This window comes from Hyperolius riggenbachi, chromosome 2, assembly GCF_040937935.1.
Source record: "Hyperolius riggenbachi isolate aHypRig1 chromosome 2, aHypRig1.pri, whole genome shotgun sequence".
NCBI lineage: Eukaryota > Metazoa > Chordata > Amphibia > Anura > Hyperoliidae > Hyperolius > Hyperolius riggenbachi.
This window is the reverse complement of record NC_090647.1, coordinates 205,777,031-205,803,665: the sequence shown is the minus strand read 5'-3', so window position 1 is coordinate 205,803,665 and position 26,635 is coordinate 205,777,031.

The following is a 26,635-nucleotide window of genomic DNA, read 5'->3' as shown; positions in this document are numbered from 1 at the left end:
AACATGACTAACATCCATGGTAGCTTTTTACAATGCTTACAGTCTTTGACAGCTTTCTACAATGTGTATGTATCAACCTATGGACACCTTCTTAAACATGTCTGTTTGCCTACAACTTCCTCTAAAAAGTCTGTAGCCTATAACAGTCTCCGTAAACATATCTAGTCCACAGTCTGTGAGAGGTTACTGTTAAGTGTCTGCAGCCTGTGGCATCCTCCCCTTAAATGTTTGCATTCTTTGACAGCCTCCTCAAACATGTCCAGTCTGCATTCCGTGAGAGCCTTCTGCAATGTGTTGGCATGCCATGACTGCCTACTCTAACAAGTCTGCATTTTCTTTTATGCTTGGCTTGTAGTCTGTGACACTCTAGTATAATGTGTCTGCAATCTATGACAGCCTCCTCTAACTAATCCGTAGCAAAAATGAAAAAACTGACAGCAGTGCTAGTAATGCAAATCAGCATTGTCCTGTCTGTATTACCTTCCATAAGTTATTTTCTATAGAATAACTGATGTGTTGCCTGTTCCCCTGTGCACCTACCCGATCATTTGGATATCTGACTGACCGCATCTCTGCTTCAGCTGTTGGTCAGACAGAGCCTCCACCTGCTTACATTAGGCAGTGCCCTATAAATGCTCTGACCAACTGGCAGCCAGAACAGAGCTGTGGTCATACCGCTAAGACAGGTGGAGAGATGGCTGGATGTGCTACATACTCCAGGAAATAGGTGTTGTGAGATGCTCGGCAGGCTGGGCAGTGCTGTATTTTCAGCACTAGCCCTGCTGTCAGTTTTACCCTTTTGGCTCTAAAACCTTCCCTATCATATTATCAGGTTGTTATTATTATTATTCTTTAGTATTTACAGGTCACCCCTAATAAGATTCAGTCTCTGACAGCTCTGTCTGCGGTAGGGATGGTCAGATAAGGTGCAAATAATTCTGAGCTAATACAGGATTATGCAAATGTTTTATACAAATGTATGCATCTTGAAAATGGACAAATCAAAGTGATTCAGTGGACCATCGCTAGTCTCTGCTGTCCATAACAGCTTTCTGTAATGCCCATCATTTGTGAAAGCCTTCTGCAATATACCTTCAGCTTGTAAATGTATTTTCAAACATTTATTCAGTCTGTGAAACCCTCCTTTTATTATTATTATTATTTATATAGCTGACATGTTCGCTTTACAAATGATATAGTCTAGTCACTAACAGCCCCTGAGAGGGAGCTCACAATCTAATATGGTCGTATGTCCATTCTAGTCTAGGGCCAACTTTAGGGAGAAGCCAATTAACTTATCTGTATGTTTTTGGGATGTGGGAAGAAACAGGAGTGCCCAGAGGAAACCCACACAGACACAGTGAGAACATACAAACTTCTTGCTGATAGTGCCTTGGCTGGGATACGAATCGGAGACCCAGTGTTGCAAGGTGAGATTGCTATTCTCTTTAAACATGAGGTTACATTTCTACTAATTTCTTATTTCATGATCGAAATACAAGTATGTTGTGTATAGAGTATCCTTTTATTAAAATGCTGAATTAAAAAATAATTAACGCCTATTTTTACTAGTGCGGAATACACAGTACAGGAAATGCTGCCCAATCTGTCAATAGCAAGACATCTAGATTGCAGGTCGGTGCGATTCTGGATGGTATGCGGCAGTTCATCATAGCTTGCATCCAAATGACTATAACCAAATCACTATAGCACCCGCAAGACACATGCCAACTCAGTGGAAACCGGCCTTATATGTAGTGTGTTTTCCTTAAAACTTCCTATTTTGCTGTTGCCATCACAGATAATTGACACTCATTTATCCATACCTAGTTAGACATACTCATTTTTACAGATATGCTTGTGCACACCTCTTCCCCACTTTGATGCTTTCCTTTACCATTTAAAGAGGAACTTTTGTGAAAATCTTAAAATTTAAAACACATACAAATAAGAAGTACGTTTCTTCCAGAGTAAAAAGAGCCATAAATTACTTTTCTCCTAGGTTGCTGTCACTTACAGTAGGTAGTAGAAATGTGACAGAAGCGACAGGTTTTGGGTTAGTCCAACTCTTCATGGGGGATTCTCAGCATGGCCTTTATTCTTTATAAAGAGTTAAAGACATTCCCTGAAAAAGATTTATAAAAAATGTTGGCCAGCCTCCCTGCTCACTATACACTTTTTTGGTAGTTTGACAACTGCCATTCACTATGTGCTTTTAAAAATAAAGAAAACCCAGAGAACCCCCATGAGAAGATGGGTTAGTCTAAAATCTGTCAGTAATGTCAGATTTCTACTTACTGTAAGTGACAGCAACATAGGAGAAAAGTAATGTATGGCTCATTTTACTCTGGAAGAAATCTACTTTGTATATGTTTACATGTATTTTAAATTTTAAGATTTTTGCGACAGAGGTCCTTTAAGAATACTGGGAAGTATAGTAAATTACAAAATGAAATGTTATAGTTAGTAAAGAAAAACTACTAAAAACAGGATTGCCCAGTGTTTTGGAGTGAGGAGAAACACAGTTCACTGAGGGGAAGAGATTACCCTGCCAGCTGGATCTGCAGTTTTTCCATAGGAATTGCTGTTTGCAATTGCAACTAACAATCTAGAAAAATAAAGGCATTCTATGTCCTCATGGAAAGCCTTACAGCATGTGTGTAACATTTTTTTCCCAAAAACTATTGATTCAAATGTACAGAGTACCCAGTTGGTTCATGGTGAACCAGTCCAGAACCATTAGGATTTTGGAAGGCACTAAAAGGAACCTAAGAGCCCCTATGGTAATAAACTATAATAAATGTAAACTTAAAACAGATTATTTATCTTGATGTGATCACAAAAGAGCTCCCATGATACATCACTACTGAATATGCAAATAATGCCTTTATGTCCTTTTAATCGAGACACACATCCAGAACTGCAGTCTACAGCCAATTAATTTTACAGAGCCATACCAATGCAACAGCTATTTTGGACTTGTTGGTCCTCATCAGTGCAAGGTAAAGATTAATATGAGGTGGGACTTGGGTAATCCAGTGTTACAGGGTACCTTTTCCATCCACAATTCCAGAGCCCGTTTTCAGGACTTCCGCAACTCATGGGGAGTGCACTGTTCCTCCACTGTTAATTCACCGGTCCCAGCTCTTGCATACTTTGAGACAGCACTGATCAGTGGTTAGTTAGGGTATTGGATTTTGTAGGTAGGCCTCAATAGGTAATTGTAGATAGAGAACAGAGACGCCAAAAGGATGAAATAAACTAACATTTTTTAAAAATGCCTGTCTAAAACCCACTATAACTCCCTCAAAGGAGCTATGTGAGAAATTTGCTTGCTACTTTGCTGACAAAGTATCTTCTATTCGGTCTCTCATTCAGTCCACAGCACCCAAGACTCATGCAACTAATGGAAATAGCTGCAAAAACAACCTAACACCCTGGACTGACTTCAAAAGTATTAGTGAGGAAGAGATCTCAGACATCCTCCGCCGTCTCCGCCAGACAACCTGCGACCTGGACCCTGGACCAACTAAACATATGCTGAAATGCCCTGACCTGCTTGGTCCAGCATTTCACAAAATAGTAAATTGCTCTCTGCAAGCAGGGAGGTTTCCTACCTCTCTAAAAGAAGGAATCATCAAGCCCCTTCTTAAAAAACCTTCCATGGATCCAGATGCTATGAGCAGCTACAGACCTGTCTCCAACCTCCCCTTCTTAGGTAAAGTTATTGAAAAGGCTGTCTATCTGCAACTTGAAACCAGGCTGTCAGTAAACAACATCCTGGACCCTCTACAATCTGGCTTTAAGAAACACCACAGCTGTGAAACAGCCCTCATCCAAGTCTGCAACGATCTGCTCATGGCAAGGGACAGAGGGGAATGCTCCATCCTAATCCTGTTGGATCTCTCAGCTGCTTTTGATACAGTTGACCATGAAATCCTGCTTAACAGACTGCAGGAGTACTGTGGCATCAGTGGATCAGTCCTCCAGTGGTTTAGATCATTCCTGACTGACAGAACACAGAGAGTATCCCTAGGACCTATAATGTCCAAACCTGCACCTCTACAATTCGGAGTGCCACAAGGATCAATCCTATCCCCTCTGCTGTTTGCAATCTACATGTTGAAACTCGGTACACTTATCCAACGACATGGCCTGACGTACCACTGCTACGCCGATGACACACAGCTATACCTGTCCTTCAAACCTGGTGGAACAGACCCTACCCCAAAAATAAACTCTTGCTTAGCTGAGCTTCAGGCATGGATGAATGATAACTGGTTGAAACTGAATGCTGACAAAACTGAGGTCCTGTTTGTCCAAAGCCAGTGCTCGCCATCAAAACAGCTCTATCCTAAAGCAACACCAATCAGGATTGGGAATTCAGACATAAACAGCTCCAACCTTGTGCACAGCCTTGGCGTACTAATCGATGGGGAATTGAGTTTCAGAAACCAAATTTCATCTGTAGTTAAATCTTCCTTCTTTCATCTGAAGAACATTGCAAAGATTAAACATATGATTCCCCCAGAGGATCTTCAAACCCTAGTCCACGCCTTCATCACATCACGGCTGGACTACTGCAATGCCCTTTATGCTGGCCTCCCCAAAAAGGACCTGCGTCGCCTGCAATTAGTGCAGAATGCTGCTGCCAGATTGCTAACAAACCAGCCTCGCCACTGTCACATTACACCGATCCTTCGCTCACTGCACTGGCTACCAGTAGAATGAAGAATACTCTTCAAGATTGGACTGCTGACATTCAAATCCCTGCACAATCTGGGCCCTGGATACATGAAGGACTTGCTGAAGCTGCACCACACCTCTCACAACCTCAGATCAGCAAGTTCTATAAACTTGGTCACTCCCAGAGTGCACCTCAAAAAATCTGGAGACAGAGCCTTCTGTCATGCTGCCCCTACTCTTTGGAACTCCCTACCACACCCAGTAAAGACAGCACCATCCCTGGAGCTATTCAAATCCAGACTGAAAAGCCACCTGTTTAGCCTGGCATTTCCAGATTTATAAAATTCTTCCTCTGTACCACGATGGTCGGAGCCATGCTTATGCGCTTTGAGTCCCATGGGAGAAAAGCGCTTTACAAATGTTATTTGTTGTTGTTGTTGTTGGAAGGCAGTGGTGGACTTACATCCTGAAAGGAGACACAATAACTGTCAATTTCAAAAAGACATACATTTATTGTATACTTACAAAAGTGTCGCAACACGTTTCACAGGTATAACCTGCTTCATCAGGCAATAGAAAGGGATATAAACTGTAAACCAGAGACAAAACAGCTACATCAGACTCATAAAATTTGAAATTTAGAAGTATTAATAGGTAATTGCATCCCTCAATAGTCTGCATATAACTGATTGTCTCACCTGGTGTGTTAGTGCAGCACCTCTCACAGATGAAACGGGAACAAACTCCAACTCCATTCATTATTGTGTTTCATGTAAGATGCAGATAACAGGCACCCAGTGACAGTGAAATATGCGCTTGGACAATGAAAAGGTAGGTCAAAAAAGCTTTCCCCGATAGGCTGTTGTAAATGTGGCTGGCAAGGTCCAGATAGGACAAGCTCCTCACAAAGACTGCTAGCAGACTGAACTAATGAAGAAAAACTAGGTGCACTGGCCTGTAGCAATGCCGTTTATTATTCAGCTTTCACAAAAGACAACACAAGTCTGTCCTTTAGACAGAAACCAGGGTGCCCAAGCGGGAAAGATGGGGTTGGAAGAAAACAGAACAGCTGACAGCTTACATATAAAACCAGTGGCAGCCGTTCTGTGCTTTTCTCCTACCTGGGCACCCCGATTTCTGTATAACTGATGTATTTGGTGGCTTCACGTCTGGGATTACAGGTTGATGCACATCGTTTTCCTTCTTTGGTCCATTCATTATTACATTATTGTTTTGTTACATTCTTGTTCTGTTATTTTACAGTTTTCCTTTGCTACTTTTGCACCTGTTAGAAATTATGTTCTTGATCACGTTTAACTCAAAATTTGCCCTCAGGCCTTGTTCCCTTCTAGTATAACCCATTTATGAGAACCTATCACATGCCAGCAGCTGCTATGAAGAAAGTGCTACACATAATCAAAGAAAACAGGAAGATGTTGTTACCTGAGGGCATAAAGATCATTACTATACACCTTTATATATCTATGGAGGCTTTTAGTCCAAAACATCAGCTAATGTAGGCAGTAACTTGTGTAAAAATCAAGTATTTCAATCTCTCCAGCAGTTAAAGACTTTGTCTCACAATTATGCGAATGTTATTGGTAGTTCTTTCACATGAAGTTACTTTATAGGTTCAGTGGTCCTTTCACTTGTTATCACTGTTTGTTCACTGGCTCCCCATAAACTCAGCACATTTCAATCATCTGCAAGCTTTATCCAGCACCCTGGCAATATAAACCTTTGCTTGTACTTGCAGCTTCCGTAAGAAAATAAAAGGAAAACAACAATACACTTTCCCAGTTTTCTTTGTGTTTGTTTTGCCTAGTGGAACCAGGAAGTACCTATTGTGTTTGCCAGTCCTGTCTGTGCCACAGTACTCTTTAGCTGACATGGTTTGCTTCCTGACTTGAGTTTCTCAAGAGATTTTCCCATGTGTACATACAAATATCTGTTAAATATAAAAGACGACAATTTATTAACACTACTCTCTTCATCACCGGCTGCTGCTGCAAGAAACATGTGAGATTGTTGCATTGCGTTATATGCCAGATCTGTCTTTATATATAATTATTTTGATGGAGAGAAGGAATAAACAAAATGATACAGGGAGTCATTTAATGCTGAACACATAAGTTATGTGCTGTGTCATGAAGAGGAAATGTGGCGTTCAGAAGTAAAGTAACAGAGCATTAAAAACCAATGAACCATGAAACATGAATGCATTAATGGAAGGGACAAAAGATACCATTAGGTATGAAAATAAATTACAGCAAAGAAATTAAACAAAACTACTACAAAAATACTACTGCTACAAAAATATTGTGTAAAGGACAGGACACCGCCTATATAAATATACAACATTATGACATTTCCTATTAGGCCCTGATCTTAAAAGGCTGCCTACAGTGTACACACTTCAGCTACGTTTTCCGCATGGTAAATACATAACAGATAACACCTCTGGTAGGATAACATTCTGACACAGCATTCAATAAAAATGTGTTATTACCCATACAGTTACCATATTTGCTTTTGTGCACAAGTAATATTGTCTGTTAATAAATTACAAATTTCCAAAGTACAGTGTATCTGCTCTGAAAGCTGCCATTACATTTAATTGCATAGCTGCTCTCTCTCTATATATATATATACTAAAATCTATCTAGTTATCACTTCTCATCGGCACACATACTAGAAGCAGAGAGAGCTCAGTTTCAGCATTTTGCTAATGTTTACTAAATGTGACAAAGGAATGTAAACAAAAGATAATGTTATCACTTCTTCAGATGTGGCCAGAAGTTTTCCACTGAAGAACAAAGTGCTGTGTTTAACTGTTTGAATGCTGTTCTGTTACATTTATTTAGATGTAATGCTGTAAATAATATTTTAGAACAAAGAGGAAATGATGAGTTTAATACCATTTTAACATGTCCTTTGCCTGGATAAGGCATGATCATACAATGATGACACGTGTCCAGTGAACAAGCGATACAGGAACATCATTCTATGTTCTGTGCCATGGCAACACTACTAGAAAAATACTATTGAAATTCTAACAACTATCTAGCAACTATAACCACAAAAGTGGTGAAGGACTCACTTAGGAAAAGAATGTCCATCAGAATCAGGCCAAATAAATTTGCACTTACAAGGAATTTGACTTGGCAGTTGCTTAACAGACACAGACAATATGATACAAGACAGACAGTTTTAGATATTATAAGTCAAGGACATATATATTATTTAAATGGTAACAAACATTGGGCAGCACGGTGGCGTAGTGGTTAGCTCTCTCGCCTTGCAGCGCTGGGTCCCTGGTTCGAATCCCAGCCAGGGCACTATCTGCAAAGAGTTTGTATGTTCTCTCCGTGTCTGTGTGGGTTTCCTCCGGGCACTCCGGTTTCCTCCCACATTCCAAAAACATACAGATAAGTTAATTGGCTCCCCCTAAAAAAATTGGCCCTAGACTACAGTACTTACACTGCATGATATAGACATATGGCAATGGTAGGGATTAGATTGTGAGCTCCTTTGAGGGACAGTTAGTGACAAGACAATATATATATACACTGTACAGCACTGCGTAATATGTCGGCGCTATATAAATACTAAATAATAATAATAATAATAATAATAATTGTGAGAATCATTTATTTTCAATTCTGTGTTATGAAGCTTTCAGGTCCTAGCAGTTAAAGCACTGTTATTTGCACTGGATCAGTTAGCATGGTTCTGCATTAAGCATGGCTACCATCTGAAGGAAGAAACTGCTCCCACGCCTGGAAGTATTTGTTGCAATTGACCAGAATCCCACTCCTGAAGCATTTCTAATAGGATTCTTTACTTTTGGTCATTGTATCCTCCCTGATCCCTTTTTCCTTGCCGTGCTTTTCCTACAATCATAAGGGATAAGTGATGTTACAAAGATTGTATATATGGCAGCCTCCATATGTCTCTGACCTTGGGTCCCTGTTAAATGTACAATGCTATACACAAATATCAGTACTCTGCAAGGATTTTTGTAATTTAATGTTAATAACATTTATTTCCATTTCAGTTTTCAGCTAGCTATTAATTGCCAAACCCAACTAAAAGTGAAATTATACTTTTCCTTTACAAGCATTGAATTTGTACTCTTATGGAGTATGACCTGTCTAGGAACATCCCACCTAGCTGCACGAGTAAGTGCTGCACAGAGTAGGAACCTGTTCCTTATATTTCACATCTGAACTAATCAACTGGCTGTCAGCAAACTTATACACTCCCATATCACAGTCTCTGTTAGAGACTGTGTTGAATAACTGTAAATGCATAAAGGTGTTTTACTTGCTTACATGTAAGTAAGCTATAGTAAGACTTGCTTAAGCCTTGCAATCAACAGAGCTGAGCTGAAGGTGCTGCTTTTATCTCAGCAAATAGGAAGTTTCATTTAAAATGCTCTCATTGTCACTGAATGGATAGCAGAACTATGAAGTGATGTCAGCCTCCATGATTTAGTGTTGTCACGCTGTATCCACAACTGAGAATCAATGAAACCACTTGTATTGTGCTTCTCAATGCAGCACAATGTTATGCAGCCATTGATCCCCCGCTGCTCCTCCCCAACTGCTCAACTGAGATTTCTCATCATGCTCAATCACCCTTTTGATTAATAAACATTGATCGAAGGTTGATTGTTTGCGAAACCTGGGTACAATACTTTCTTGGCAGATTCTATTAAAGTGATTGAACTAATAAAAAAACAAAACAATAAACCTAGGGCTAGCTTATCCTTATACAAACAAAATAATGATCTAAGACCGGCCTACTGGATAATTGTCAACAATTCTGCTGTTGCTCTCAAATTCTCACTAAACACCAGGAAATCAGTAGAGGTTCTTCTGATACGTAAGGTGGTATCTAATAATGGAATTAGGGTCAGGAAGCCATTGCAGAGTATATTTAATAAACCAGGGAAGAAGGATACCCAAATAAGTTATGGTGAGCAACCAGAAATTTGTGAAGTATTGTCTCATCCAGCACTTTTTTTGATCTCAGCAATGGGCTTGCTCATTTCAAATGTATGGACTTTTGTCCTAAGCACTGTGCCAAAGAGACACAGATGAACAGGGTTAGATCACACACATAGCACAGCTTCCTGTGCCACAAACATCTTGGTGCTAGATCCTTCTCCACAATGCTGAGCACTCTTCTCCATTGCAGCTTGACATCTCATGGTTGGGTATTCTTCTCAGTTGGTAGTAAGGAGAATAGCAGGGTTATAAGAGTTGATGCACTACCCACTGGTAATATTGCTGTGTGCAGGCAGTGCATGACAATATAACTATCACTACCGCCAGCAGGGTACTGTGCGTAAAGCAATTAACCCACAGTACATGGGTACAAGCATTGCTATGGTTGGGATTAAGAAGAATCATAGTCACTTGGAGGTTGATTCCCTAACTGCCAGTAATGTTGCTGTGCACAGGCAGTATATGGCAATATTAACATTATTACCACCAGTAGCGTACTAAGCGTTATAAAATTAGCGCGACCCACAGTATATCAGTAACACGAGCATTGATATGGTATCGTGCGTGTTCCTGCTTGCACAGTGTGTATTGCCATAGTTACACTTGCATCAATGTACCACGGGTCACATTAGGGTGGTCACTAACAATCCAATCTTTTTCATCCAATCTTACCATTTTTATGTAATATAAGGGAACTGCCTATAGTATCCATTCAATATATTCACTCAGTTTACTCTTCTTCTACATAGATTTGGTAAGATTGGATGAAAAAGATTGGATCGTTAGTGGCCACCCTAACTGTGCAATGAGTGGTACACTGCTGGTGGTAGTAATTATAACATTTCTGTGCACTGCATGCATACTTCAATATAACCGGCGGTTAGTGCATCAATCCCTAAGAGTGTTACTTTGGGTTTGGAGGCAGAAATTTACATGGATGCAGAATTTTGTGTTGTTGAGCAAAAAAAAAAAATCACACTAACAAGTCCTGTAACAAAAGCTCAGTGATCTTGCCCTTTATGTCCTATTTTACACAGTAGGAACAACTAAGCAGCTATTTAAAATGTCTGTGTGGATGGCAGGCAAATTGCCCCTTCTGCCAAACCTTCAGCTAAATTACAGTTAAAATAACACAATAAGCGGTGTGTCTCCAATGATCAGAGTACCTTACACAGTTGGAGTAGTAGTACATGCACCCTTTGACTATTCACTATTCAACCCATGCACTGGTTAAGCCAAAAAAAAATCTGTATTATCATTCATATGAAGTTTGTGTTCCTCTTGGGCTAGACATATATTTATGATACCAACTCAATCATTTCTGCATCAAAACTTCTCTTTACAACTTAGATAAAAAGCATTTCCATCTATGAATAAATGATGTAACTATTGAAAAAAAAATGCTAAATAAATTGAGACATAAAACCAACACTCTGGTCTCCAGCCAGCTTTAGATTTTTGTAATGCTTCTTTTATTTAATATCACCCTCTGCTCAAACTTAAGTTGTAGGTGATATTTTTTTTACTGCAGACATTTTCCTTTCACTGCCACTGAACCCACCAAGCTCTTACACACAGAAACTAATAAGACCTTTCATCCATTTTCTCTTATTTGTACTGATTTACTGGCACACATTTGTTTAATTTTTATGTCTTTAGCTTACTGTATTTTACTGGTAGTTTATTAAATGTATGCCATCTCCCTCTTCCTTGCCCTATACAATATAATTATTAAAGGACAACTATTGTAAAAAAAAATGCACTATAAATTATATTTTACCTATATTACTGTCCCTTACAGTAACTAGTTAAAGGTCTTGGAGTAGTCCATCTCCTCATGGGGGATTCTCAGGTATTTATTTACAAAAAGCACATCCTGAAAAACAATTTCTCGGTCCATCTGCCAAAATACTGCGCAAGCAAGTAGGGAGGCTGGCCAGCATCTTTGTATGTATTTTTTTCAGGCAATCTGTTTTGTAGGTTTCTGACAGACTATTGTAAGTGACAGCAACAAAGGAAAAACTAATGTATAGTGCATTTACAAGTTTATGTTTTCTAAATGTTACAATGTTTCACATTAGTGGTCCTATAAGTAGTTTGTTGCTCTCCAACCTAAAGGAACTTTGTCAGAATAGACCATACCTGAAGCAGAATCATGTTCCCATTGCTGTGATCACCTACACGAAGTGATCCATAAACTCCATATACTCATCTCAGACTACATAAATGAAAAAAGGGAGCCTGGAGATTTATACACCCAGAAAAGTAATTGTACCGATATTCTTCTCTTACAGTGCAAATGGCGATAGTAAAATATCGGTAATACATACGGATATTTTACTACAGCTAAACATAATCCTATTCTCACACTGAACCCTCACTATAAAGTATCCTGGTCTGGTAAAGTATCCAAAACTATCCAAAAAGCCATTTACAGTATCCAAATTGTCCTGTAAAATATCCAAAAGGTACTGTACACAATCCAAAGGGTCCTGTGCAGCATCTAAAAGGAGCCTGTAAAGGAAGAAAAAAGTGACAAATATATTTTCTAATCCTGCAAAACATAGAAATATATTTACTGTACTTCAGAAAAATAAGGAATCCTTTTTATAACTCACAGGGGTCTAGTAAAGCATCCAAAAGGTCCTACAAAGTATTCAATGTATTCTGAAAAAAAAGTATCCAGGGGTGCAATTTTTTTTCCAAAAATTATTGTAAAATTTACACTTAGGTCCTATAAAGGATCAAGGGTTATATAAATGATACAAAATGCCCTGTATAGAATCCAAATGGTCCTATAAAGTATCCAGGATGTCCAATAATGTATCCAAGTCCTGTAAAGCATCAAAAAGGTCCCGAAGGGTCCTGTGAAGTATCCAGGGGTTAAGTAAAATGTAAAAAAAAGTCCTGCAAAGAATCCAGTTGACACTATAAAGTATCCAAAGAGTCCGGTAAAGTATCAAAGAAGTAATTTAAAGTATGCATATTGTCCTGTAAAGTATCCAAAAAGTACTGGACACGATCCAAAAGGTTCTGTGCAGCATCTAAAAGGGCCCTGTAAATATAAAAAAGTGTCAAGTATATTTGCTAATCGTGCAAAACATAGGAATATACTTACCGTACTTCAGAATATTAAGGAATCCTTTTATAACTCCTAGGGGTTCCGGTAAATTATCCAAAAGGTCCAGTAAAAATTCCAAATTGTCCTGCGAAGAATCCAAAGGGTTCAATAAGATATCCAAAAAGTCCTTTAAAGCAAAAAAAAAGTCCTGCAAATTATCTAAAAGGTCCTGTAAAGTATCCAGGGGTTAAGTAGAAAGTATTAAAAAAAGGTCTGTAAAGAGAGAAAAAAGTGTCAAATATATTTGCTACTTCTACAGAACATAGAAATATACTTACCGTACTTCAGAATAGAGATGGCGCGAACCTCAGATTTTGGGTTTGCAGACCGCGGATGTGAACTTCCACAAAAGTCCGAGAACCGGCAAACTCGGGCGAACCGCAATAGGCTTCAGTGGGTAGGCAAACTTTAAAAACTACAAACACTGTTTTTGCCCACAAAAGTGTTGGAAAAGATGTTTCAAGGGGTCTAACACCTGGAGGGGGGCATGGCGGAGTGGGATAAACGCCAAAAGTCCCTGGGAAAATTACGGATTTGACGCAGAGAAGGGTTATAATCCCTTAAGGGCAGAAATCACATTGCATTCCTAAATTGGCAGCATAAAGTGCTTGAAAACATCTTGCATGTGTCACACAGGTGCAGAGGAAAGGTATGCACTGGTAATATAGAGTGTGCTGTCACACAGGTACAGAGGAAAGGTATGCACTGCTGGTATAATAAAGTGTGCTGTCACACAGATACAATGGGAAGGTATGCACTGATATAATAGAGTGTGCTGTCACACAGGTACAGAGGAAAGGTATGCACTGGTATAATAGAGTGTGCTGCAAGTGGTGGGACTACAAATCCCAGCTGACCTGGCAGTTGTCTGTGGGCTCTATCTATGCAGTGTCCCCCACAAAGACAGCTATGCCTTAGTAAGTGAAATCACAAATACAGTGAAAAGATATGCTATGGTATGGTTATACAGTGTGCTGCCAGTGGTGGGACTACAAATCCCAGCTGGCCTGGCAACTGTCTGTGGGCTCTATCTATGCAGTGTCACCCACAAAGACAGCTATTATGCAGGAGAACAGAGGCGCCAAAAGGATGAAAGGAAGCTAAATAAGCTTAAAAACCAAATTCTTGGTAAATAGAGGAGGTAGTGGTGGACTTACCTCCTCCAAGTAGACATACAACTACTGTAGTAAAGACAGTCAATATATTTTATTTATGGACTCCAAATATGCAACGCGTTTTGTAGGTTTGATCCCGCTTCATCAGGCAATAACAACGGAGCAATAGCATATGTGGTCAGTAGAAGAGCCAGAATTTGGTTTTCAAGCTCATTTAGCTTCCTTTTATCCTTTTGGCGCCTCTGTTCTCCTGCATAATATTGAGTCCACCCTGGGTGGAGGGTTGAACCCCCTTTTTTCTCATCTACAGAGAGCGACTTCTTATTCCTGAGTGGGGTCAGGAAAATATCCCCACCTGCCTTTACAGTGGTTGCCTAATGGTAACCCTGGTTTGTGAGTATTCATATTTACTCTATCTAGTAATCATTTACCAGTGAATATTACACTATTGGGGCTCTTGGTGTTCCTTGTTTTTACAAAGACAGCTATGCTTTAGTAAGTTGAATCACAAATACAGTGAAAAGATATGCAATGGTATGGTAATTCAGTGTGCTGCCAGTGGTGGGACTACAAATGCCAGCTGGCCTGGCTGGCAACTGTCTGTGGGCTGTATGCAGTGTCACCCACAAAGACAGCTATGCTTTAGTAAGTTAAATAACAAATACAGTGAAAAGATATGAAATGGTATGGTAATTCAGTGTGCTGCCAGTGGTGGGACTACAAATCCCAGCTGGCCTGGCTGGCAACTGTCTGTGGGCTCTATCTATGCAGTGTCACCCACAAAGACAGCTATGCTTTAGTAAGTTAAATCACAAATACAGTGAAAAGATATGCAATGGTAATACAGAGTGTGCTGGGCCTGGCTGGCACAGTACAGTCAGCAACTAGGCCCAGCTGCGACAGGGCTGTATCTATGTCTGTCTTTGGTCACACACAAACAAACACATCAACAAACACATCAGAAGAATATATATTAGCTTTCAAAACAGCTGTTTTGGACTGCTTTCAGCAACAAAATTCAGCAAGGAGCAAGCTAACAACAGCCTAACTAATGCTTTCCCCAGCTCCAAAGGTCTCTCCCTGCACTACAGCAGCATCAGCAGAGTGAGAACATGGTCAACGCTGCAGAATTTAATGGGGGGGGGTCCAGGAGGGAGTGTAGCCTGATTGGCGCCATGTGTCTGCTGACTGTGATGTAGAGGGTCAAAGTTTAGCCCAATGACGAGGTATAGGAGGCAGGTCGAACGTACTATATGTCTGCTACCCACCATTGGTGCGGGTAGCTGATATCCGCGCAAACTACCCGCTGGGCAAACCGTTTGGGCCATCTCTACTTCAGAATAGTAATGAATCCTTTTATAACTCCTAGGGGATGTGTAAAGTATCCAAAAAGTCTGCAAAGTAGACAGAGGTCCTGTAAAGTATCCAAAAGGTCCTACAAAGTATTCAATGCATTCTAAGAAAGTGTCCAGGGGTCCAAAAAAGTTTCAAAATTTATAGTAAAAGGACCTGTAAAGAATCCAAGGGGTACAATAACGTATCAAACAAGTCCTGTATCAGAAAGCTCCTGGAAAGATGCAAAGGGTCCCGTAAAGTATCCAGGGGTTAAGTAAAATGTAAAAGAAGTCCTGCAAAAAATCCAATTGACACTATAAAGTATCCAATGTGTCCAGTAAAGTATCCAAGAAGTACTGGACATAATCCAATTCAGCATCTAAAAGGGCCTGTAAAGAAGTGTCAAATATATTTGCTAATCATGCAAAACATAGAAATATACTTACCGTACTTCAGAATAGTAAGGGATATGTAACGATCGGTGTAACACAGAGAGAATCTGATTACCGGTGATCTGCAGTATCACCGAGAATACAGATATATACGCGATTATTGATGATCTGCAGTATCACCGATAATCAGATATATCTCTAACCTCTGGACACCTGAGTAATAACTGAGTGTTTGGTGCAACAGTAATACTTTGAGGAGAGCACCCGTATAGAGGGCGCAAGGCAGTAAGAGATACTGCTCAGAGAACAGATTCCTTCCAATGGCCTGATGCTCCCCCAAGGGGCGGAGCCAGGCTGAAAGTGGGAAGGATCAGAGAGTGAGTGACACCAATGGTGAAGTGTCACTGACAGGACTGTGAACTATCTCCAAACAGGGAAGATAGTTCTCGAGGTCGGGCAGGCCAGGTCGGCAACAGACAGACAGATCAGGTACAGAGACAGGAGACAGATACGGAGTCTAAAGACAGGCAGGGTTCAGCAACAGAGTATCAGATATAGCGAAGTACCAAATCAGAGATCAAGAGGATGGTCAGGAAAGCAGAAAGTCATAACAGATAATAACAATGCCTAGTCTTAGGTGTGAGCTCCGTGATCATCAACACCCTGGAACTAGTCTGATATATAACAGAGAGGTAATACAGTTCCCTAGTCTTGGGTGTGAGTTCCTTGATCATCAACACCCTGGAACTAGTCTGAAGTATAACAGGATAGAAATACAGTTCCCTAGTCTTGGGTGTGAGTTCCTTGATCGTCAACACCCTGGAACTAGTCTGCAGTATAACAGAATGACAATACAATTCCCTAGTCTTGGGTGTGAGTTCCTTGATCATCAACACCCTGGAACTAGTCTGAAGTATACCAGAGAATAACGACACAGATTAGCAAAAGGTCTGAGTGCTACCACGTAGTGATCGCAACGGCAGACACCAGACAAATGACCAGCCTCCAGTATATATACCCTAGCGCTCTCCAGCCCCTCCCCTAAGTGCTGGACCAATGGGAAGTGGTAAACTTGTCAGCTGACCGGCTTGGTCAGCTGACACCTTTCTGGCTGTCATAAAAGCTCTGCCTCTAAACGCGCGCGCGCGTCCTTCTGGACCTGTGTGGACTATCAGTCCCAGCCACACCAGATCTGTTTTGCAAAGTATCCGCTGTGCGGGACGCGGAACCAACCGCACCGCCATCCGAGCACGCGGCGGTTTCTCCGCGTTCCGCCATGCGGACAGATGTGGGCCTATGCGTGCAAACCGCCGCGTCGGACGCGGAATCCGCCATGTTGAACGCGGAATCAGCCGCCCTATCTTGAGTACTCGCGGCGGCTTTTCCGTGTTTTCTCACAGTACCCCCCCCCCCCCCCTTGAGGAGTGGACTCCGGACAGCTCCTACCTGGTTTCTGAGGATATAAGGCGTGGAACTCCCTCTTTAATTTATCCGCATGCATGCGACACTCAGGTACCCACGATCTCTCCTCAATACCATACCCTTTCCAGTGAACCAGATATTGCACTGAGTTCTGTACAACACGTGAATCTAAAATCTTTTCTACTTCGTACTCAGGTTGGTCATCTACCATCACAAGAGGAGGAGTGAAACCTACATGCACTGCTGGCTTAAGCAGGGACACATGAAAAGATCTTACACCACGCATGCTTGCAGGAAGATCAATGGCATAAGTAACATTGTTGATCTTCCTGGTTACTGGAAAAGGGCCCACAAATCTGGGTCCTAACTTGGGCGAGGGCTGTTTCAGGGTCAAATGACGCGTGGACACCCAGACCAAGTCTCCTGGCCGGAACTTCCACTCTAAGGAGCGTCTTTTGTCAGCTTGATCTTTCTGACTTTGAAAAGCCTTCTCCAAATTACTTTTCACGATCCCCCAAATGTTTTTAAACGACTCTTGCCAAGCCTCCAAAGCTGGAAACGGGGTGGAAGCTACTGGGAGTGGGGAGAACTTAGGCAACTTTCCAGTTACCACCTGAAACGGAGAAAACCCAGAGGAAGAGCTTTTCAAATTATTGTGCGCAAATTCTGCAAACGGCAAGAATTTGACCCAATCATTTTGTGCATCCGTAACATAACACCTTAGAAATTGTTCCAATGACTGATTAATTCTCTCAGTCTGTCCATTGGTTTGTGGGTGGTAGCCTGACGAAAACGACAGTTCCATGCCCATTCGATGACAAAATGCCCTCCAAAATTTGGAAATAAATTGGACTCCCCGATCTGACACAATGTTTTCCGGAATGCCATGCAGCCGGAAAATGTGGATGATGAAAAGATCTGCCAACTCCTGGGCTGAGGGGAGTCCTTTCAGGGGCACAAAATGGGCCATTTTACTGAAACGGTCGACTACCACCCAAATGACCGACATGCCCTCAGACTTCGGAAGCTCACCCACACAATCCATGGACAAATGGGTCCATGGTTCACTCGGGGTGGGCAAAGGCTGCAACGTTCCCACAGGTGCCAGACGGGAGGGTTTGCTTCTCGCACACACTGCACACTCTCTAACATACTCCTTGCAGTCAGTTGTTAATGAAGGCCACCAAGCACACCTGGCAACGAGATCCAGTGTTCTGGTGGCCCCAGGATGTCCAGCATTCTTGTGGGAGTGGAACAACTGCAATATCTGGAGACGAAATGGCAGTGGTACAAACAACACCCCTTCAGGCTTTCCTTCAGGGACATCCTGCTGGAAGGGACTTAAAGTCTCCATCCAGTTTCTCCAGGTCTCTGTGGCTGCCAACACTACTCTCTGTGGGATGATAGACTCTGGGTCTGAGGGCTGTGCTGTCTCCGGCTCAAAGCATCTGGACAAAGCATCTGCTTTAATGTTTTTACTACCCAGAGTGTACGTAATTACAAATCTGAATCTCGAGAAAAACAGTGACCACCGAGCCTGACGGGGACTCAATCTCTTAGCCCCCTCAATGTACTCCAAATTTTTGTGATCAGTGTAAACGGTAATCGTATGTTCTGCTCCTTCTAGCCAGTGGCGCCATTCCTCAAAGGCCAGTTTAATGGCTAGGAGCTCTCTGTTGCCTATATCGTAGTTCTTCTCTGCTGGTGAAAACCTACGAGAGAAATAGGCACACGGGTGTAATCTTCCCTGCAACCCAGAACGCTGAGACAGCACAGCCCCCACCCCGACCTCTGAGACATCTACCTCCACAATAAAGGGATAGGAGGTGTCCACGTGTCTCAAAATGGGTGCAGAGCAAAATAATTATTTCAAGGTGGAGAAGGCAGCCAGAGCCTCGGGGGACCAGTGGTTAGTATCTGCCCCTTTCTTTGTGAGACTGGTGAGGGGTGCTATGACTGTGGAGTACCCCTTTATGAACCTTCTATAGTAATTAGCGAATCCCAAAAATCTCTGGAGGGATTTCAGTCCCACTGGCTGTGGCCACTCCAGGACAGCCGAGACTTTGGCAGGATCCATAGACAGGCCTGAGGTGGCAATTATGTATCCCAGAAAGGTGACAGATGTTACCTCAAAAATGCATTTCTCCAATTTAGCGTAAAGCATGTTCTGTCTTAACTTATGCAACACCCATTTGACATGAGCCCTGTGCTCAGAAAGGTTATCAGAGAAGATCAGTATATCATTATTATTATTATTATGTATTGTATTTATAAAGCGCCAACATATTACGCAGCGCTGCACAATAGATAAATGGGTTAACATACAGGTAGAACATACGGAAACTCACAACAAAACAAGATCATGCAAATGATTTGATAACAATACAGTGTCATAGGTCAAAATAGAGACTGTTCGAGTCTACAAGAGGGGTGGTTGTGAGTAAGATTGCATAATCAAGCTGGATACGTTAGGGAGGAGGGCCCTGCCGGAGGCTTACAATCTAAAGGGTGGGGTGGAGACAACAGGTGCGTCTTTTGAGAGGGGGTCTAACAGAACATATTATGGTGCTGGTGTAGGGGGGTATAATCTAGATATACCAGGACAAATGTACCTAATATCTCCCTGAATACTTCATTAATGAGTTCCTGAAAGACGGCCAGAGCATTACACAACCCGAAGGGCATCACCAGATACTCGTAATGCCCATCGGGTGTGTTAAAGGCTGTCTTCCACTCATCACCCTCTCTGATCCGCACCAGGTTGTATGCACCCCGCAAATCCAATTTCGAAAAAATCTTAGCACTGGTGACCTGAGTAAATAAATCGTCTATCAAAGGCAAAGGATAGCGATTTTTTACTGTGATTTTATTCAGGCCCCGGTAATCAATGCATGGCCGAAGGCCTCCGTCTTTTTTCTTAACAAAAAAGAAACCTGCTCCGGCAGGCGACCGGGAAGGGTGAATGAAACCCTTAGCTAAGTTTTCACGGATGTACTCTTGCATGGCCACTTTTTCCGGCCCAGACAAATTGTAGAGATGGCCTCTAGAAAGCATACAACCAGATCGGAGGTCGATGGGGCAATCGAAAGGGCGATGTGGAGGTAGTTTATCTGCAGCTTTGGGACAAAACACATCTGAAAATTCAGAATATTGTTCCGGTACCCCCTCCACATGAATTCTGGTCTGACCCAAGGTCACCTTCACTAAACAATGACGAAAGCAATGGGCTGACCAGGTTGTTAGCTGACCAGTGGCCCAATTGATCTGAGGGAAGTGAAGGTGTAACCAGGGCATAACAAGGATGATAGTGGAGGTGGTCATGTGTAACACAAAAAAAAACAACTTCTCCCTATGCAGCACCCCTATAGAGACTCCCACCTCTGGTGTCTGAGACAGAGGACGGTTACGTTGCAGAGGGGAATCATCCACTGCCGTAACTTGGATAGGTGGTGTCACCGGGGTGAGTGGAATACCCAATTTCTTAGCAAATTCGTAATCCATAAAATTAGCCACTGAGCCCGAATCAACGAAGGCCTCAGTGACTTCAGATTTATCTTCCCAAGTAATCGTACAAGGAAGAAGCAACCTTTTATCATCTAGGGGTAAAAGTTGTACGCCTAGGGTATTACCCCCAACTACTCCTAGGCAGTAGCGTTTCCCGACTTCTTAGGGCAATTCTGAACTCTATGTCCCCCCTCTGCACAATAAAAACATAACTGCTCGGAAATTCTGCATCTCTGCTCCAATTGCGACAACCTTGACCGACCAATCTGCATTGGCTCAGGTGGAGGTGAAACGGGAGGAGGTGGAGTCACCGGAGGTGCTGCGTAGGACCCCATTTTTACATGGCTTCTACCCCGGGTCAGTCTCTGATAGCGTAGCCTACGGTCGATCCTGATGGCCGATGAAATGACCTCATCAATGGTCTTAGGTTCAGGCTGACTTAACATTAGATCAGAGACCTCATCTGACAACTCTGATAGAAAACAATCTAATAGAGCAAAGGTGTCCCACCTGGCTGACACTGACCACCTTCTGAATTCAGCAGCATACTCCTCGACCGGACTCTTGCCTTGACGTAATAATTTGAGCTTCCGCTCAGAAGTCGAGGCAATGTCTGGGTCATCGTAAATTATTGCCATGGCTTTAAAAAATTCCTCTACAGAGGTCAGGGCTAAGTCTCCAGCGGGTAAACTGTACGCCCAGGTCTGGGAATCGCCTGCTAACAAAGTCTTAATAAATGTGACCCTTTGGGCCATGGTTCCTGAAGATCTAGGTCTCAACTCAAAGTAAGATAACACTCTACTCCTACAATTTCTGAAATCAGATCTGTGGCCAGAAAATTTTTCAGGTACAGGCATACGTATGTCTGTGCTATGAGGGGATCGCACTTCATGCACAGCCGTCTGAAGGGTTTGTACGGATCCAGACAGGGCATTTATTAACGTCTGGTGGCTACCCAGCACTTGATTGATGTTTCCCACCGAAGTGGTAAGTGTGCTCAGACAGCTGGTGAGAGCGTCCATTTGTGTTTGGTCTGCCGTTCTGTAACGATCGGTGTAACACAGAGAGAATCTGATTACCGGTGATCTGCAGTATCACCGAGAATACAGATATATACCCGATTATAGATGATCTGCAGTATCACCGATAATCAGATATATCTCTAACCTCTGGACACCTGAGTAATAACTGAGTGTTTGGTGCAACAGTAATACTTTGAGGAGAGCACCCGTATAGAGGGCGCAAGGCAGTAAGAGATACTGCTCAGAGAACAGATTCCTTCCAATGGCCTGATGCTCCCCAAGGGGCGGAGCCAGGCTAAAAGTGGGAAGGATCAGAGAGTGAGTGACACCAATGGTGAAGTGTCACTAACAGGACTGTGAACTATCTCCAAACAGGGAAGATAGTTCTCGAGGTCGGACAGGCCAGGTCGGCAACAGACAGACAGATCAGGTACAGAGACAGGAGACAGATACGGAGTCTAAAGACAGGCAGGGTTCAGCAACAGAGTATCAGATATAGCGAAGTACCAAATCAGAGATCAAGAGAATGGTCAGGAAAGCAGAAAGTCATAACAGATAATAACAATGCCTAGTCTTAGGTGTGAGCTCCGTGATCATCAACACCCTGGAACTAGTCTGATATATAACAGAGAGGTAATACAGTTCCCTAGTCTTGGGTGTGAGTTCCTTGATCATCAACACCCTGGAACTAGTCTGATATATAACAGAGAGGTAATACAGTTCCCTAGTCTTGGGTGTGAGTTCCTTGATCATCAACACCCTGGAACTAGTCTGAAGTATTACAGGATAGAAATACAGTTCCCTAGTCTTGGGTGTGAGTTCCTTGATCGTCAACACCCTGGAACTAGTCTGAAGTATAACAGAATGAAAATAAAATTCCCTAGTCTTGGGTGTGAGTTCCTTGATCATCAACACCCTGGAACTAGTCTGAAGTATACCAGAGAATAACGACACAGATTAGCAAAAGGTCTGAGTGCTACCACGTAGTGATCGCAACGGCAGACACCAGACAAATGACCAGCCTCCAGTATATATACCCTAGCGCTCTCCAGCCCCTCCCCTAAGTGCTGGACCAATGGGAAGTGGTAAACTTGTCAGCTGACCGGCTTGGTCAGCTGACACCTTTCTGGCTGTCATAAAAGCTCTGCCTCTCAACGCGCGTGCGCGTCCTTCTGAACCTGTGTGGACTATCAGTCCCAGCCACACCAGATCTGTTTTGCAATGTATCCGCTGTGCGGGAGGCGGAACCAGCCGCACCACCATCCGAGCACGCGGTGGTTTCTCTGCGTTCCGCCATGCAGACAGATGTGGGCCTATGCGTGCAAACCGCCGCGTTAGACGCGGAATCCGCCATGTTGAATGCGGAATCAGCCGCCCTATCTTGAGTACTCACGGCGGCTTTTCCGCGTTTTCTCACAGGATAATGTTATAATACCTAGGGGTCCTATAAAGTATCCAAAATGTCCTGTAAAGAATCCAAATGGTCATGCAAAGTATCCAAGAGATCCAATAATGTATAAAAGACGTGCTGTAAAGCATCAAAAAGGTCCAGAAAATGATCCAAAAAGTCCTAGAAAGTATCCAAGGGGTCCAATAACATATCCAAGAAGTCCTATAAAGTATCAAAAAGGTCCTGGAAAGATCCAAAGAGTCCTGTAACATTTCCAGTGGTTAAGTAAAATGTAAAAGAAGTCCTGCGAAGAATCCAATTGACACTATAAAGTATCCAAGAAGTCATTTAAAGCAGTGTTCCCCAACCCTGTCTTCAAGCCCCACCAACAGTCCATGTTTTGTGGAAATCTACAGAGGTAGTTAAAGGGACTCCGAGCTCAGCCAAAAAAATGACAGTTGTACTCACCTGGGGCTTTCTCCAGCTCAGTGCTGGTCGGGAGGTCCCACGACGGCGTCCTGGCTCCTCTCCATGTCCCCGCTCCGGAATGGCTGACCGGCCGCAGCCCGGGCGACACTCGGCCGAGTGTCGGGCTGCTCCTTCCGCGTATGACGCGGCTGACGTCACACGCCGGCCGCCTCGCGTCATCACGGTGGCCGGTGTGCAGTACTGCGCATGCGCATTTAAAGCGCGCATGCGCCGTACTGCCACGCCGGCCGCCTCGCGTCATCACGGCGCCGTGACGTCAGCCGTGTCATACGCGGAAGGAGCAGCCCGACACTCGGCCGAGTGTCGCCCGGGCTGCGGCCGGTCAGCCATTCCGGAGCGGGGACTTGGAGAGGAGCCAGGACGCCGTCGTGGGACCTCCCAACCAGCACTGGGCTGGAGAAAGCCCCAGGTGAGTACAACTTCCATTTTTTGGCTGAGCTCGGAGTCCCTTTAATCAGTTCTGCTGAGAGACTAATTACTCCACCTGTGCATGTTTGTGGTTTTCTGCAAAACATGTACTGTTGGTGGCCCTTGATGATAGGGCTGGGGAACTCTGATTCAAAGTATCCAAATTGTCCTGTACAGTGTCCAAAAGGTACTGGACACACTCCAAAGGATTCCATGCAGCATCTAAAAAGGCTTGTAAGGATACACAATTGTCAAATATATTTGCTAATCATGCAAAACCATTGGGTTCTTTATTGGATAAATTGGGTCCTTTATTATTAGGTAATCAAAGCGCACTGGTTACTGAATACATATATTTCACACTATCATCAGAGTGCGCTTTAACTTGAGTACAGCAATATTCCACACATTATTTATAATTAAAGTCCAGCGCACATCTCCTATTGTAATACAAAAAAGTCCCAGTGTAGATGTCCTTAGCTATTGCTTCAATCTTCTCCGATTCCACCACCAGAGATCACCAATATAAAACGCACTCACCAGATACAGTGTGACCACTGTCAGACTGGTCAATCAGCGCACACCTCCAGGGTACCCCAGCACCTCAGGTCCTGGTCTTGTTATGTATGTCCGGATTCACTTGCCCAGATTTATATGTCTCCAGTACCTCAAATAAAAGCCTCTCATAGTATAATATTGTTTTAAAACCACTAAAACTTTATTAAAATATTGCACTCACATGTCACCAAGTTGTAATCATGGCACAGAGTTTTTATTACAGGCTCTCCCCCATTGCCAAGCCGGGCCGGATGATGTCTCTGCGTTCTGGCGTTCCAACCGCCGCTACTTGCTTCCCAGTACGTCCAATTCCCCGCCCGACTAGTTTCGTCACTTCCTCGTGACTCATCAGGAGCATGAGCATTTGTATTACAATAGGAGATGTGCGCTGGACTTTAATTATAAATAAAAAATTGGGTCCTTTGTCTAGGGGTCCTGTGAAGAATGCAGAAGTGTCTGAAAGGTTTCTGATGGGAAAACCCCCTGTAAAGTATCCAGGGGTTAAGTAACATGTAAAAAAAAGTCCTGCGAAGAATCCAACTGACACTATAAAGTATCCAAGGAGTTCGGTAAAGTATCTAAGAAGTAATTTAAAGTATTTAAATTGTCCTGTAAAATATCCAAAAGGTACTGGACACAATCCAAAGGATTCTGTGCAGCATATAAAAGGGCCTGTAAAGATAAAACATAGAAACCTGCTCTGTGTGCCAACCAACATCTACAATTAGGCCTGCCCATAGCCCAAAAAAGTTTCATTTAAGTATTGTGTAGATAAACCTCCATTGTGGGTGGGGCCGGGGATAAACACGAGTGATGGGTGGAGACCGTGGTGTAACAATCACCCCTGCAGCCCCCGTGAATGTGGTGGTGGTGGAGGGCTAGCTGTGGTGCTTGCTGCCTGGTTATGTACATAAATCAACATGGGAGGGGCTGGCACCAAAGGGGGGGGGGGCAGGCCTACAAACCTATAAATTTACGTTTAAAGAGACTCTGAAGTCTCTAAAAAATTAGTTTTTTTATTACAAAAATCTATTCAACATAACAGTCCTACCTAAACCGCTGCATCCCCGCTGCTCTAATCTAACTAAATCCCTCCAAACTCGCCGGGGGGCAGTCCGGGCAGCGCTTCCGTGTGAGGCAGGGCTATGAGCTGCAGCCCTGCCTCAGACGCGTCTGTCAGCGACGGATCGCCGCCTCTCCCCCGCCCCTCCCAGTCTTCCTTCACTGAGCAGGCAGGAGGAGAGGCGGAGATCCGCCGCTGACAGACGTGTGTGAGGCAAGGCTGCAGCTCATAGACTGCCTCACATGGAAGCGCTTAGGGCAGCAGGTTTAGGTAGGGCTAATTTTGTTATAAAAAAAAACAGATTTTTTAGAGACTTTAGAGTCTCTTTAACTTTTTTGGCTCTGGCTCAGGCTGTGAGGCGAGCAGTGCAGCTGTGACAGGTCCTGGATGCGGGCAGGCACCAGTATGCACAGTCAGTGTATATGATCCAATCCTGGGAGACTTGGGCAGTATTCCTGATTCACTCCCCTGCTCCATCTTGCATGTGACATGGTGGTCCCCTCCTGGAAGAAGACATCGGCGCGTCAGCATGTACGGCTGCGAGGTCTATGTAACCCTGCATGCTCCACTGAATGTATAGAGGTTACCCAGCACTTTACACAGGTTATAGATGTATGGAGCATCTTGCTGCACACTATAATATTAATATATATAATAACGCATTGCATCATGGGGAATTTGGTTGCACATATCTCTGTATGAGTGCACAGTGCTCTCTCTGCATAAGCCAGATCCAGGACCGTGCATGAAATAGAGGTGCTATGAAAAAAAGGGTGCAGGATACAGCCGAATACCTTATTTTACAATAATAAGGATAAAAATATTGGTTTATAAAGAAATTTCATTTTAAATTATCCCTTTGTTTATAATTTATTTTTAACGATTGTTATTATTTCAGAGACACAGTTCATGTTTAATCGTGTTTACATCTGACATTTAGCAGAAATTATCAATAACATGTTACTGTAAAATTACACGTAAAGTATAAATTAGATAGTTTGTAATTTTTAATCATATCTTTTCATTTCAGAAAAATCTTAGCGGCTGATTTTTTAAGTCCAATATAACACCTTTCCATAATTCAAACTTTATTTTAGTGGTACTGATTTAGGTGATTG